Here is a 12,284-nt window from a genome sequence, read left to right on the forward strand (position 1 = left end):
CTGCATCTGATTCCCAGCCTCTGATTCCCTGCCTGTGATTCCCAACCTCTGATTCCCCACCTCTGATTCCCCATATCTGATTCCCCGCCTCTGTTTCCCCACCTCTGATTCCCCGCCACTGTTTCCCCATATCTGATTCCCCGCCTCTGAATCCCCAACTCTGATTCCCTGCATCTAATTCCCCAGCTCTGATTCCCCGCCTCTGATTCCCCGTGTCTGATTTCCTGCCTCTGATTCCCCGCCTCTGATTACCCATGTCTGATTCACCGCCTCTGATTCCCCACCTCTGATTCCCCATCTCTGATTCCGCACATCCGATTCCCTGCCTCTGATTCCCCGCCTCTGATTCACCGCCTCTGATTCCCGGCCTCTGATTTCCCGCCTCTGATTCCCTGCCACTGATACCCCGCCCCTGATTCCCCACCTCTGATTCCCCATATCTGATTCCCCGCCTCTGTTTCCCCGCCTCTGATTCCCCGCCTCTGATTCCCCATATCTGATTCCCCGCCTCTGATTCACCAACTCTGATTCCCCGCCTCTGATTCCCCAGCTCTGAATCCCAGCCTCTGATTTCCCGCGTCTGATTACCGGCCTCTGATTCCCCGCCTCTGATTCTCCATCTCTGATTCACAACATCTGATTCCCCACCTCTGATTCCCCATATCTGATTCCCCGCCTCTGTTTCCCCGCCTCTGATTCCCCACCTCTGATTAACAATATCTGATTCCCCGCCTCTGATTCCCCACCTCTGATTCCCGGCCTCTGATTCGCCAGCTATGATTCCCCGCCTCTGATTCCCCAGCTCTGATTCCCCGCCTCTGATTCCCCGTGTTTGATTCCCTGCCTCTTATTCCCGGCATCTGATTCCGGCCTCTGATCCCCGGCCTCTGATTCCCTGCTTCTGATTCTGATTCCCTGCCTCTGATTCCCCATCTCTGATTGCGCACATCTGATTCCCTGCCTCTGATTCCCCACCTCTGATTCCCCATATCTGATTCCCCGCCTCTGTTTCCCCGCCTCTGATTCCCCGCCTCTGTTTCCCAATATCTAAGTCCCCGCCTCTGATTCCCCAACTCTGATTCCCCACCTCTGATTCTCAAGCTCTGATTCCCCACCTCTGATTCCCTATCTCTTATTCCGCACATCTGATTCCCTGCCTCTGATTCCCCGACTCTGATTCCCCAGCTCTGATTCCCCGCCTCTGATTCCCCAACTCTGATTCCCCGCCTCTGATTCCCCAGCTCTGATTCCCCGCCTCTGATTCACCGCCTTTGATTCGCCACCTCTGAATCCCCATATTTGATTCCTCACCTCTGTTTCCCCGCCTCTGATTCCCCGCCTCTGATTCCCCATATCTCATTCCCCGCCTCTGATTCCCCATCTCTGATTCCCGGACTCTGATTCCCAACCTCTGATTCCCGGCCTCTTATTCCTGGCATCTGATTCCGGCCTCTAATTCCCGGCCTCTGATTCCCTGCTTCTGATTCTGATTCCCCACCTCTGATTCCCCATCTCTGATTCCGCACATCCGATTCCCTGCCTCTGATTCCCCGCCCCTGAGCAACCGCCTCTGATTCCCGGCCTCTGATTTCCCGCCTCTGATTCCCTGCCACTGATACCCCGCCCCTGATTCCCCACCTCTGATTCCCCATATCTGATTCCCGGCCTCTGTTTCCACGCCTCTGATTCCCCGCCTCTGATTCCCCATATCTGATTCCCCGCCTCTGATTCCCCAACTCTGATTCCCCGCCTCTGATTCCCCAGCTCTGATTCCCCGCCTCTGATTCCCCGCATCTGATTTCCTGCATCTGATTCCAAGCCTCTGATTCCCTGCCTCTGATTCCCAACCTCTGATTCCCCACCTCTGATTCCCCATATCTGATTCCCCGCCTCTGTTTCCCCGCCTCTGATTCCCCGCCTCTGTTTCCCCATATCTAATTCCCAACCTCTGATGCCCCAACTCCGATTCCCTGCCTCTGATTCCCCGCGTTCTATTCCCTGCCTCTGATTCCCCGCCTGTGATTACCCATCTCTGATTCACCACCTCTGATTCCCCACCTCTGATTCCCCATATCTAATTCCCCGCCTCTGTATTCCCGCCTCTGATTCCCCGCCTCTGTTTCCCCATATCTGATTCCCCGCCTCTGAATCCCCAACTCTGATTCCCTGCCTCTGATTCCCTGCTTCTGATTCTAATTCCCCACCTCTGATTCCCCATCTCTGATTCCGCACATCTAATTCCCTGCCTCTGATTCCCCATCTCTGATTCCCCATATCTGATTCCCCGCCTTCTGTTCCCCACCTCTGATTCCCCGCCTCTGTTTCCCCATATCTAAGTCCCCGACTCTGATTCCCCAACTTTGATTCCCCACCTCTGATTCCCCAGCTCTGATTCCCCGCCTCTGATTCCCCGCATCTGATTCCATGCATCTGATTCCCAGCCTCTGATTCCCTGCCTCTGATTCCCAACCTCTGATTCCCCACCACTGAATTCCCATATCTGATACACCGCCTCTGTTTCCCCGCCTCTGATTCCTCTCCTCTGTTTCCCCATGTCTGATCCCCGCCTCTATTTGCCCACCTCTGATTCCCCGCCTCTGTTTCCCCATATCTGATTCCCCGCCTCTGAATCCCCAACTCTGATTCCCTGCCTCTAATTTCCCAGCTCTGATTCCCCGCCTCTGATTCCCCATGTCTGATTTCCTGCCTCTGATTCCCTGCCTCTGATTACCCATGTCTGATTCACCCCCTCTGATTCCCCACCTCTGATTCCCCATCTCTGATTCCGCACATCCGATTCCCTGCCTCTGATTCCCCGCCTCTGATTCACCGCCTCTGATTCCCGGCCTCTGATTTCCCGCCTCTGATTCCCTGCCACTGATACCCCGCCCCTGATTCCCCGCCTCTGATTCCCCACCTCTGTTTCCCCATATCTAAGTCCCCGCCTCTGTTTCCCCGCCTCTGATTCCCCGCCTCTGTTTCCCCATATCTAAGTCCCCGCCTCTGATTCCCCGCGTCTTATTCCCTGCTTCTGATTCTGATTCCCTGCCTCTGATTCCCCATCTCTGATTCCGCACATCTGATTCCCTGCCTCTGATTCCCCACCTCTGATTCCCCATATCTGATACCCCGCCTCTGTTTCCCCGCCTCTGATTCCCGCCTCTGTTTCCCCATATCTAAGTCCCCGCCTCTGATTCCCCAACTCTGATTCCCCACCTCTGATTCCCCAGCTCTGATTCCCCGCCTCTGATTCCCCGCATCTGATTCCCTGCATCTGATTCACAGCCTCTGATTCCCTGCCTGTGATTCCCAACCTCTGATTCCCCACCTCTGATTCCCCATATCTAATTCCCCGCCTCTGTTTCCCCGCCTCTGATTCCCCGCCTCTGTTTCCCCATATCTGATTCCCCGCCTCTATTTGCCCACCTCTGATTCCCCACCTCAGTTTCCCCATATCTGATTCCCCGCATCTGATTCCCTGCATCTGATTCACAGCCTCTGATTCCCTGCCTGTGATTCCCAACCTCTGATTCCCCACCTCTGATTCCCTGCATCTAATTCCCCAGCTCTGATTCCCCGCCTCTGATTCCCCGTGTCTGATTTCCTGCCTCTGATTCCCTGCCTCTGATTACCCATGTCTGATTCACCGCCTCTGATTCCCCACCTCTGATTCCCCATCTCTGATTCCGCATAACCCATTCCCTGCCTCTGATTCCCCGCCTCTGATTCCCCGCCTCAGATTCCCCGTGTCTGATTTCCTGCCTCTGATTCCCCGCCTCTGATTACCCATGTCTGATTCAGCGCCTCTGATTCCCCACCTCTGATTCCCCACCTCTGATTCCGCACATCCGATTCCCTGCTTCTGATTCCCCGCCTCTGATTCACAGCCTCTGATTCCCCAGCTCTGATTCCCCGCCTCAGATTCCCCGCGTCTTATTCCCTGCTTCTGATTCTGATTCCCTGCCTCTGATTCCCCATCTCTGATACCGCACATCTGATTCCCTGCCTCTGATTCCCCACCTCTGATTCCCCATATCTGATTCCCCGCCTCTGCTTCCCCGCCTCTGATTCCCGCGCTTCTGTTTCCCCATATCTAAGTCCCCGCCTCTGATTCCCCAACTCTGATTTCCCACCTCTGATTCCCCAGCTCTGATTCCCCACCTCTGATTCCCCATATCTGATTCCCCGCCTCTGTTTCCCCGCCTCTGATTCCCCGCCACTGTTTCCCCATATCTGATTCCCCGCCTCTGAATCCCCAACTCTGATTCCCTGCATCTAATTCCCCAGCTCTGATTCCCCGCCTCTGATTCCCCGTGTCTGATTTCCTGCCTCTGATTACCCGCCTCTGATTACCCATGTCTGATTCACCGCCTCTGATTCCCCACCTCTGATTCCCCATCTCTGATTCCGCACATCCGATTCCCTGCCTCTGATTCCCCGCCTCTGATTCACCGCCTCTGATTCCCGGCCTCTGATTTCCCGCCTCTGATTCCCTGCCACTGATACCCCGCCCCTGATTCTCCACCTCTGATTCCCCATATCTGATTCCCCGCCTCTGTTTCCCCTCCTCTGATTCCCCGCCTCTGATTCCCCATATCTGATTCCCCGCCTCTGATTCCCCAACTCTGATTCCCCGCCTCTGATTCCCCAGCTCTGAATCCCCGCCTCTGATTCCCCGCGTCTGATTACCGGCCTCTGATTCCCCGCCTCTGATTCTCCATCTCTGATTCACAACCTCTGATTCCCCACCTCTGATTCCCCATATCTGATTCCCCGCCTCTGTTTCCCCGCCTCTGATTCCCCGCCTCTGTTTCCCCATATCTAAGTCCCCGCCTCTGATTCCCCAACTCTGATTCCCCACCTCTGATTCCCCAGCTCTGATTCCCCGCCTCTGATTCCCCGCATCTGATTCCCTGCATCTGATTCACAGCCTCTGATTCCCTGCCTGTGATTCCCAACCTCTGATTCCCCACCTCTGATTCCCCATATCTAATTCCCCGCCTCTGTTTCCCCGCCTCTGATTCCCCGCCTCTGTTTCCCCATATCTGATTCCCCGCCTCTATTTGCCCACCTCTGATTCCCCACCTCAGTTTCCCCATATCTGATTCCCCGCATCTGATTCCCTGCATCTGATTCACAGCCTCTGATTCCCTGCCTGTGATTCCCAACCTCTGATTCCCCACCTCTGATTCCCTGCATCTAATTCCCCAGCTCTGATTCCCCGCCTCTGATTTCCCGTGTCTGATTTCCTGCCTCTGATTCCCCGCCTCTGATTACCCATGTCTGATTCACCGCCTCTGATTCCCCACCTCTGATTCCCCATCTCTGATTCCGCACATCCCATTCCCTGCCTCTGATTCCCCGCCTCTGATTCCCCGCCTCAGATTCCCCGTGTCTGATTTCCTGCCTCTGATTCCCCGCCTCTGATTACCCATGTCTGATTCATCGCCTCTGATTCCCCACCTCTGATTCCCCACCTCTGATTCCGCACATTCGATTCCCTGCTTCTGATTCCCCGCCTCTGATTCACAGCCTCTGATTCCCCAGCTCTGATTCCCCGCCTCAGATTCCCCGCGTCTTATTCCCTGCTTCTGATTCTGATTCCCTGCCTCTGATTCCCCATCTCTGATACCGCACATCTGATTCCCTGCCTCTGATTCCCCACCTCTGATTCCCCATATCTGATTCCCCGCCTCTGTTTCCCCGCCTCTGATTCACGCGCTTCTGTTTCCCCATATCTAAGTCCCCGCCTCTGATTCCCCAACTCTGATTTCCCACCTCTTATTCCCCAGCTCTGATTCCCCACCTCTGATTCCCCATATCTGATTCCCCGCCTCTGTTTCCCCGCCTCTGATTCCCCGCCACTGTTTCCCCATATCTGATTCCCCGCCTCTGAATCCCCAACTCTGATTCCCTGCATCTAATTCCCCAGCTCTGATTCTCCGCCTCTGATTCCCCGTGTCTGATTTCCTGCCTCTGATTACCCGCCTCTGATTACCCATGTCTGATTCACCGCCTCTGATTCCCCACCTCTGATTCCCCATCTCTGATTCCGCACATCCGATTCCCTGCCTCTGATTCCCCGCCTCTGATTCACCGCCTCTGATTCCCGGCCTCTGATTTCCCGCCTCTGATTCCCTGCCACTGATACCCCGCCCCTGATTCCCCACCTCTGATTCCCCATATCTGATTCCCCGCCTCTGTTTCCCCTCCTCTGATTCCCCGCCTCTGATTCCCCATATCTGATTCCCCGCCTCTGATTCCCCAACTCTGATTCCCCGCCTCTGATTCCCCAGCTCTGAATCCCCGCCTCTGATTCCCCGCGTCTGATTACCGGCCTCTGATTCCCCGCCTCTGATTCTCCATCTCTGATTCACAACCTCTGATTCCCCACCTCTGATTCCCCATATCTGATTCCCCGCCTCTGTTTCCCCGCCTCTGATTCCCCAGCTCTGATTAACAATATCTGATTCCCCGCCTCTGATTCCCCACCTCTGATTCCCCGCCTCTGATTCGCCAGCTATGATTCCCCGCCTCTGATTCCACAGCTCTGATTCCCCGCCTCTGATTCCCCGTGTTTGATTCCCTGCCTCTGATTCCCGGCCTCTGATTCCCCATCTCTGATTCACCGCCTTTGATTCGCCACCTCTGATTCCCCATATCTGATTCCCCGCCTCTGTTTCCCCGCCTCTGATTCCCCGCCTCTGATTCCCCATATCTCATTCCCCGCCTCTGAATCCCCATCTCTGATTCCCGGACTCTGATTCCCCACCTCTGATTCGCGGCCTCTTATTCCCGGCATCTGATTCCGGCCTCTGATCCCCGGCCTCTGATTCCCTGCTTCTGATTCTGATTCCCTGCCTCTGATTCCCCATCTCTGATTGCGCACATCTGATTCCCTGCCTCTGATTCCCCACCTCTGATTCCCCATATCTGATTCCCCGCCTCTGTTTCCCCGCCTCTGATTCCCCGCCTCTGTTTCCCAATATCTAAGTCCCCGCCTCTGATTCCCCAACTCTGATTCCCCACCTCTGATTCTCCAGCTCTGATTCCCCGCCTCTGATTCCCCGCATCTGATTCCCTGCATCTGATTCCAAGCCTCTGATTCCCTGCCTCTGATTCCCAACCTCTGATTCCCCACCTCTGATTTCCCATATCTGATTCCCCGCCTCTGTTTCCCCGCCTCTGATTCCCCGCCTCTGTTTCCCCATATCTGATTCCCGGCCTCTGATTCCCCGCCTCTGATTCCCCACCTCTGATTCCCTGCCTCTGATTCCCCATCTTCGATTCCGCACATTTGATTCCCTGCCTCTGATTCCCCGCCTCTGATTACCCGCCTCTGATTCCCTGCCTCTGATTCCCAACATCTGATTCCCCACCTCTGATTCCACATATCTGATTCCCCGCCTGTTTCCCCGCCTCTGATTCCCCTCCTCGGATTCCCCAACTCTAATTCCCCGCCTCTGATTCCCCAGCTCTGATTCCCCGTGTTTGATTCCCTGCCTCTGATTCCCTGCCCTGATTCCCCATCTCTGTTTCACCGCCTTTGATTCGCCACCTCTGATTCCCCATATCTGATTCCCCGCCTCTGTTTCCCCGCCTCTGATTCCCTGCCTCTGATTCCCAACCTCTGATTCCACACCTCTGATTCCCCATATCTGATTCCTCGCCTCTGTTTCCCCGCCTCTGATTACCCGCCCCTGTTTCCCCATATCTGATTCCCCAACTCTGATTCCCCACCTCTGATTCTCCAGCTCTGATTCCCCACCTCTGATTCCCCATCTCTGATTCCGCACATCTGATTCCCTGCCTCTGATTCCCCGACTCTGATTCCCCAGCTCTGATTCCCCGCCTCTGATTCCCCAACTCTGATTCCCCGCCTCTGATTCCCCAGCTCTGATTCCCCGCCTCTGATTCACCGCCTTTGATTCGCCACCTCTGAATCCCCATATTTGATTCCTCGCCTCTGTTTCCCCGCCTCTGATTCCCCGCCTCTGATTCCCCATATCTCATTCCCCGCCTCTGATTCCCCATCTCTGATTCCCGGACTCTGATTCCCAACCTCTGATTCCCGGCCTCTTATTCCCGGCATCTGATTCCGGCCTCTAATTCCCGGCCTCTAATTCCCTGCTTCTGATTCTGATTCCCCACCTCTGATTCCCCATCTCTGATTCCGCACATCCGATTCCCTGCCTCTGATTCCCCGCCCCTGATTCACCGCCTCTGATTCCCGGCCTCTGATTTCCCGCCTCTGATTCCCTGCCACTGATACCCCGCCCCTGATTCCCCACCTCTGATTCCCCATATCTGATTCCCCGCCCCTGTTTCCCCAACTCTGATTCCCCGCCTCTGATTCCCCATATCTGATTCCCCGCATCTGATTCCCTGCATCTGATTCCAAGCCTCTGATTCCCTGCCTCTGATTCCCCAGCTCTGATTCCCCGCCTTTGATTCCCCCCGTCTGATTCCCAGCCTCTGAATCCCCGTGTCTGATTTCCTGCCTCTGATTCCCCGACTCTGATTCCCCAGCTCTGATTCCCCGCCTCTGATTCCCCAACTCTGATTCCCCGCCTCTGATTCCCCAGCTCTGATTCCCCGCCTCTGATTCACCGCCTTTGATTCGCCACCTCTGAATCCCCATATCTGATTCCTCGCCTCTGTTTCCCCGCCTCTGATTCCCTGCCTCTGATTCCCCATATCTCATTCCCCGCCTCTGATTCCCCATCTCTGATTCCCGGACTCTGATTCCCAACCTCTGATTCCCGGCCTCTTATTCCCGGCATCTGATTCCGGCCTCTAATTCCCGGCCTCTGATTCCCTGCTTCTGATTCTGATTCCCCACCTCTGATTCCCCATCTCTGATTCCGCACATCCGATTGCCTGCCTCTGATTCCCCGCCCCTGATTCACCGCCTCTGATTCCCGGCCTCTGATTTCCCGCCTCTGATTCCCTGCATCTGATACCCCGCCCCTGATTCCCCACCTCTGATTCCCTATATCTGATTCCCCCCCTCTGTTTCCCCGCCTCTGATTCCCCGCCTCTGATTCCCCATATCTGATTCCCCGCCTCTGATTCCCCAACTCTGATTCCCCGCCTCTGATTCCCCAGCTCTGATTCCCCGCCTCTGATTCCCCGCATCTGATTCCCTGCATCTGATTCCAAGCCTCTGATTCCCTGCCTCTGATTCCCAACCTCTGATTCCCCACCTCTGATTCCCCATATCTGATTCCCCGCCTCTGTTTCCCCGCCTCTGATTCCCCGCCTCTGTTTCCCCATATCGAATTCCCAACCTCTGATGCCCCAACTCTGATTCCCTGCCTCTGATTCCCCGCGTTCTATTCCCTGCCTCTGATTCCCCGCCTGTGATTCCCCATCTCTGATTCACCACCTCTGATTCCCCACCTCTGATTCCCCATATCTAATTCCCCGCCTCTGTTTTCCCGCCTCTGATTCCCCACCTCTGTTTCCCCATATCTGATTCCCCGCCTCTGAATCCCCAACTCTGATTCCCTGCCTCTGATTCCCTGCTTCTGATTCTGATTCCCCACCTCTGATTCCCCATCTCTGATTCCGCACATCTAATTCCCTGCCTCTGATTCCCCATCTCTGATTCCCCATATCTGATTCCCCGCCTTCTGTTCCGCACCTCTGATTCCCCGCTTCTGTTTCCCCATATCTAAGTCCCCGACTCTGATTCCCCAACTTTGATTCCACACCTCTGATTCCCCAGCTCTGATTCCCCGCCTCTGATTCCCCGCATCTGATTCCATGCATCTGATTCCCAGCCTCTGATTCCCTGCCTCTGATTCCCAACCTCTGATTCCCCACCTCTGATTCCCCATATCTGATTCCCCGCCTCTGTTTCCCCGCCTCTGATTCCGCTCCTCTGTTTCCCCGTATCTGATCCCCGCCTCTATTTGCCCGCCTCTGATTCCCCGCCTCTGTTTCCCCATATCTGATTCCCCGCCTCTTAATCCCCAACTCTGATTCCCTGCCTCTAATTTCCCAGCTCTGATTCCCCGCCTCTGATTCCCCGTGTCTGATTTCCTGCCTCTGATTCCCCGCCTCTGATTACCCATGTCTGATTCACCGCCTCTGATTCCCCACCTCTGATTCCCCATCTCTGATTCGGCACATCCGATTCCCTGCCTCTGATTCCCCGCCTCTGATTCACTGCCTCTGATTCCCCAGCTCTGATTCCCCGCCTCTGATTCCCCGCGTCTTATTCCCTGCTTCTGATTCTGATTCCCTGCCTCTGATTCCCCATCTCTGATTCCGCACATCTGATTCCCTGCCTCTGATTCCCCACCTCTGATTCCCCATATCTGATTCCCCGCCTCTGTTTCCTCGCCTCTGATTCCCCGCCTCTGTTTCCCCATATCTAAGTCCCCGCCTCTGATTCCCCAACTCTGATTCCCCACCTCTGATTCCCCAGCTCTGATTCCCCGCCTCTGATTCCCCGCATCTGATTCCCTGCATCTGATTCCCAGCCTCTGATTCCCTGCCTGTGATTCCCAACCTCTGATTCCCCACCTCTGATTCCCCATATCTGATTCCCCGCCTCTGTTTCCCCGCCTCTGATTCCCCGCCACTGTTTCCCCATATCTGATTCCCCGCCTCTGAATCCCCAACTCTGATTCCCTGCATCTAATTCCCCAGCTCTGATTCCCCGCCTCTGATTCCCCGTGTCTGATTTCCTGCCTCTGATTCCCCGCCTCTGATTACCCATGTCTGATTCACCGCCTCTGATTCCCCACCTCTGATTCCCCATCTCTGATTCCGCACATCCGATTCCCTGCCTCTGATTCCCCGCCTCTGATTCACCGCCTCTGATTCCCGGCCTCTGATTTCCCGCCTCTGATTCCCTGCCACTGATACCCCGCCCCTGATTCCCCACCTCTGATTCCCCATATCTGATTCCCCGCCTCTGTTTCCCCGCCTCTGATTCCCCGCCTCTGATTCCCCATATCTGATTCCCCGCCTCTGATTCACCAACTCTGATTCCCCGCCTCTGATTCCCCAGCTCTGAATCCCAGCCTCTGATTCCCCGCGTCTGATTACCGGCCTCTGATTCCCCGCCTCTGATTCTCCATCTCTGATTCACAACATCTGATTCCCCACCTCTGATTCCCCATATCTGATTCCCCGCCTCTGTTTCCCCATCTCTGATTCCGCACATCCGATTGCCTGCCTCTGATTCCCCGCCCCTGATTCACCGCCTCTGATTCCCGGCCTCTGATTTCCCGCCTCTGATTCCCTGCCACTGATACCCCGCCCCTGATTCCCCACCTCTGATTCCCTATATCTGATTCCCCCCCTCTGTTTCCCCGCCTCTGATTCCCCGCCTCTGATTCCCCATATCTGATTCCCCGCCTCTGATTCCCCAACTCTGATTCCCCGCCTCTGATTCCCCAGCTCTGATTCCCCGCCTCTGATTCCCCGCATCTGATTCCCTGCATCTGATTCCAAGCCTCTGATTCCCTGCCTCTGATTCCCAACCTCTGATTCCCCACCTCTGATTCCCCATATCTGATTCCCCGCCTCTGTTTCCCCGCCTCTGATTCCCCGCCTCTGTTTCCCCATATCTAATTCCCAACCTCTGATGCCCCAACTCTGATTCCCTGCCTCTGATTCCCCGCGTTCTATTCCCTGCCTCTGATTCCCCGCCTGTGATTCCCCATCTCTGATTCACCACCTCTGATTCCCCACCTCTGATTCCCCATATCTAATTCCCCGCCTCTGTTTTCCCGCCTCTGATTCCCCACCTCTGTTTCCCCATATCTGATTCCCCGCCTCTGAATCCCCAACTCTGATTCCCTGCCTCTGATTCCCTGCTTCTGATTCTGATTCCCCACCTCTGATTCCCCATCTCTGATTCCGCACATCTAATTCCCTGCCTCTGATTCCCCATCTCTGATTCCCCATATCTGATTCCCCGCCTTCTGTTCCCCACCTCTGATTCCCCGCTTCTGTTTCCCCATATCTAAGTCCCCGACTCTGATTCCCCAACTTTGATTCCACACCTCTGATTCCCCAGCTCTGATTCCACGCCTCTGATTCCCCGCATCTGATTCCATGCATCTGATTCCCAGCCTCTGATTCCCTGCCTCTGATTCCCAACCTCTGATTCCCCACCTCTGATTCCCCATATCTGATTCCCCGCCTCTGTTTCCCCGCCTCTGATTCCGCTCCTCTGTTTCCCCATATCTGATCCCCGCCTCTATTTGCCCGCCTCTGATTCCCCGCCTCTGTTTCCCCATATCTGATTCCCCGCCTCTTAATCC

This window comes from Narcine bancroftii, unplaced genomic scaffold, assembly GCF_036971445.1.
Source record: "Narcine bancroftii isolate sNarBan1 unplaced genomic scaffold, sNarBan1.hap1 Scaffold_160, whole genome shotgun sequence".
In the NCBI taxonomy this organism is placed as follows: domain Eukaryota; kingdom Metazoa; phylum Chordata; class Chondrichthyes; order Torpediniformes; family Narcinidae; genus Narcine; species Narcine bancroftii.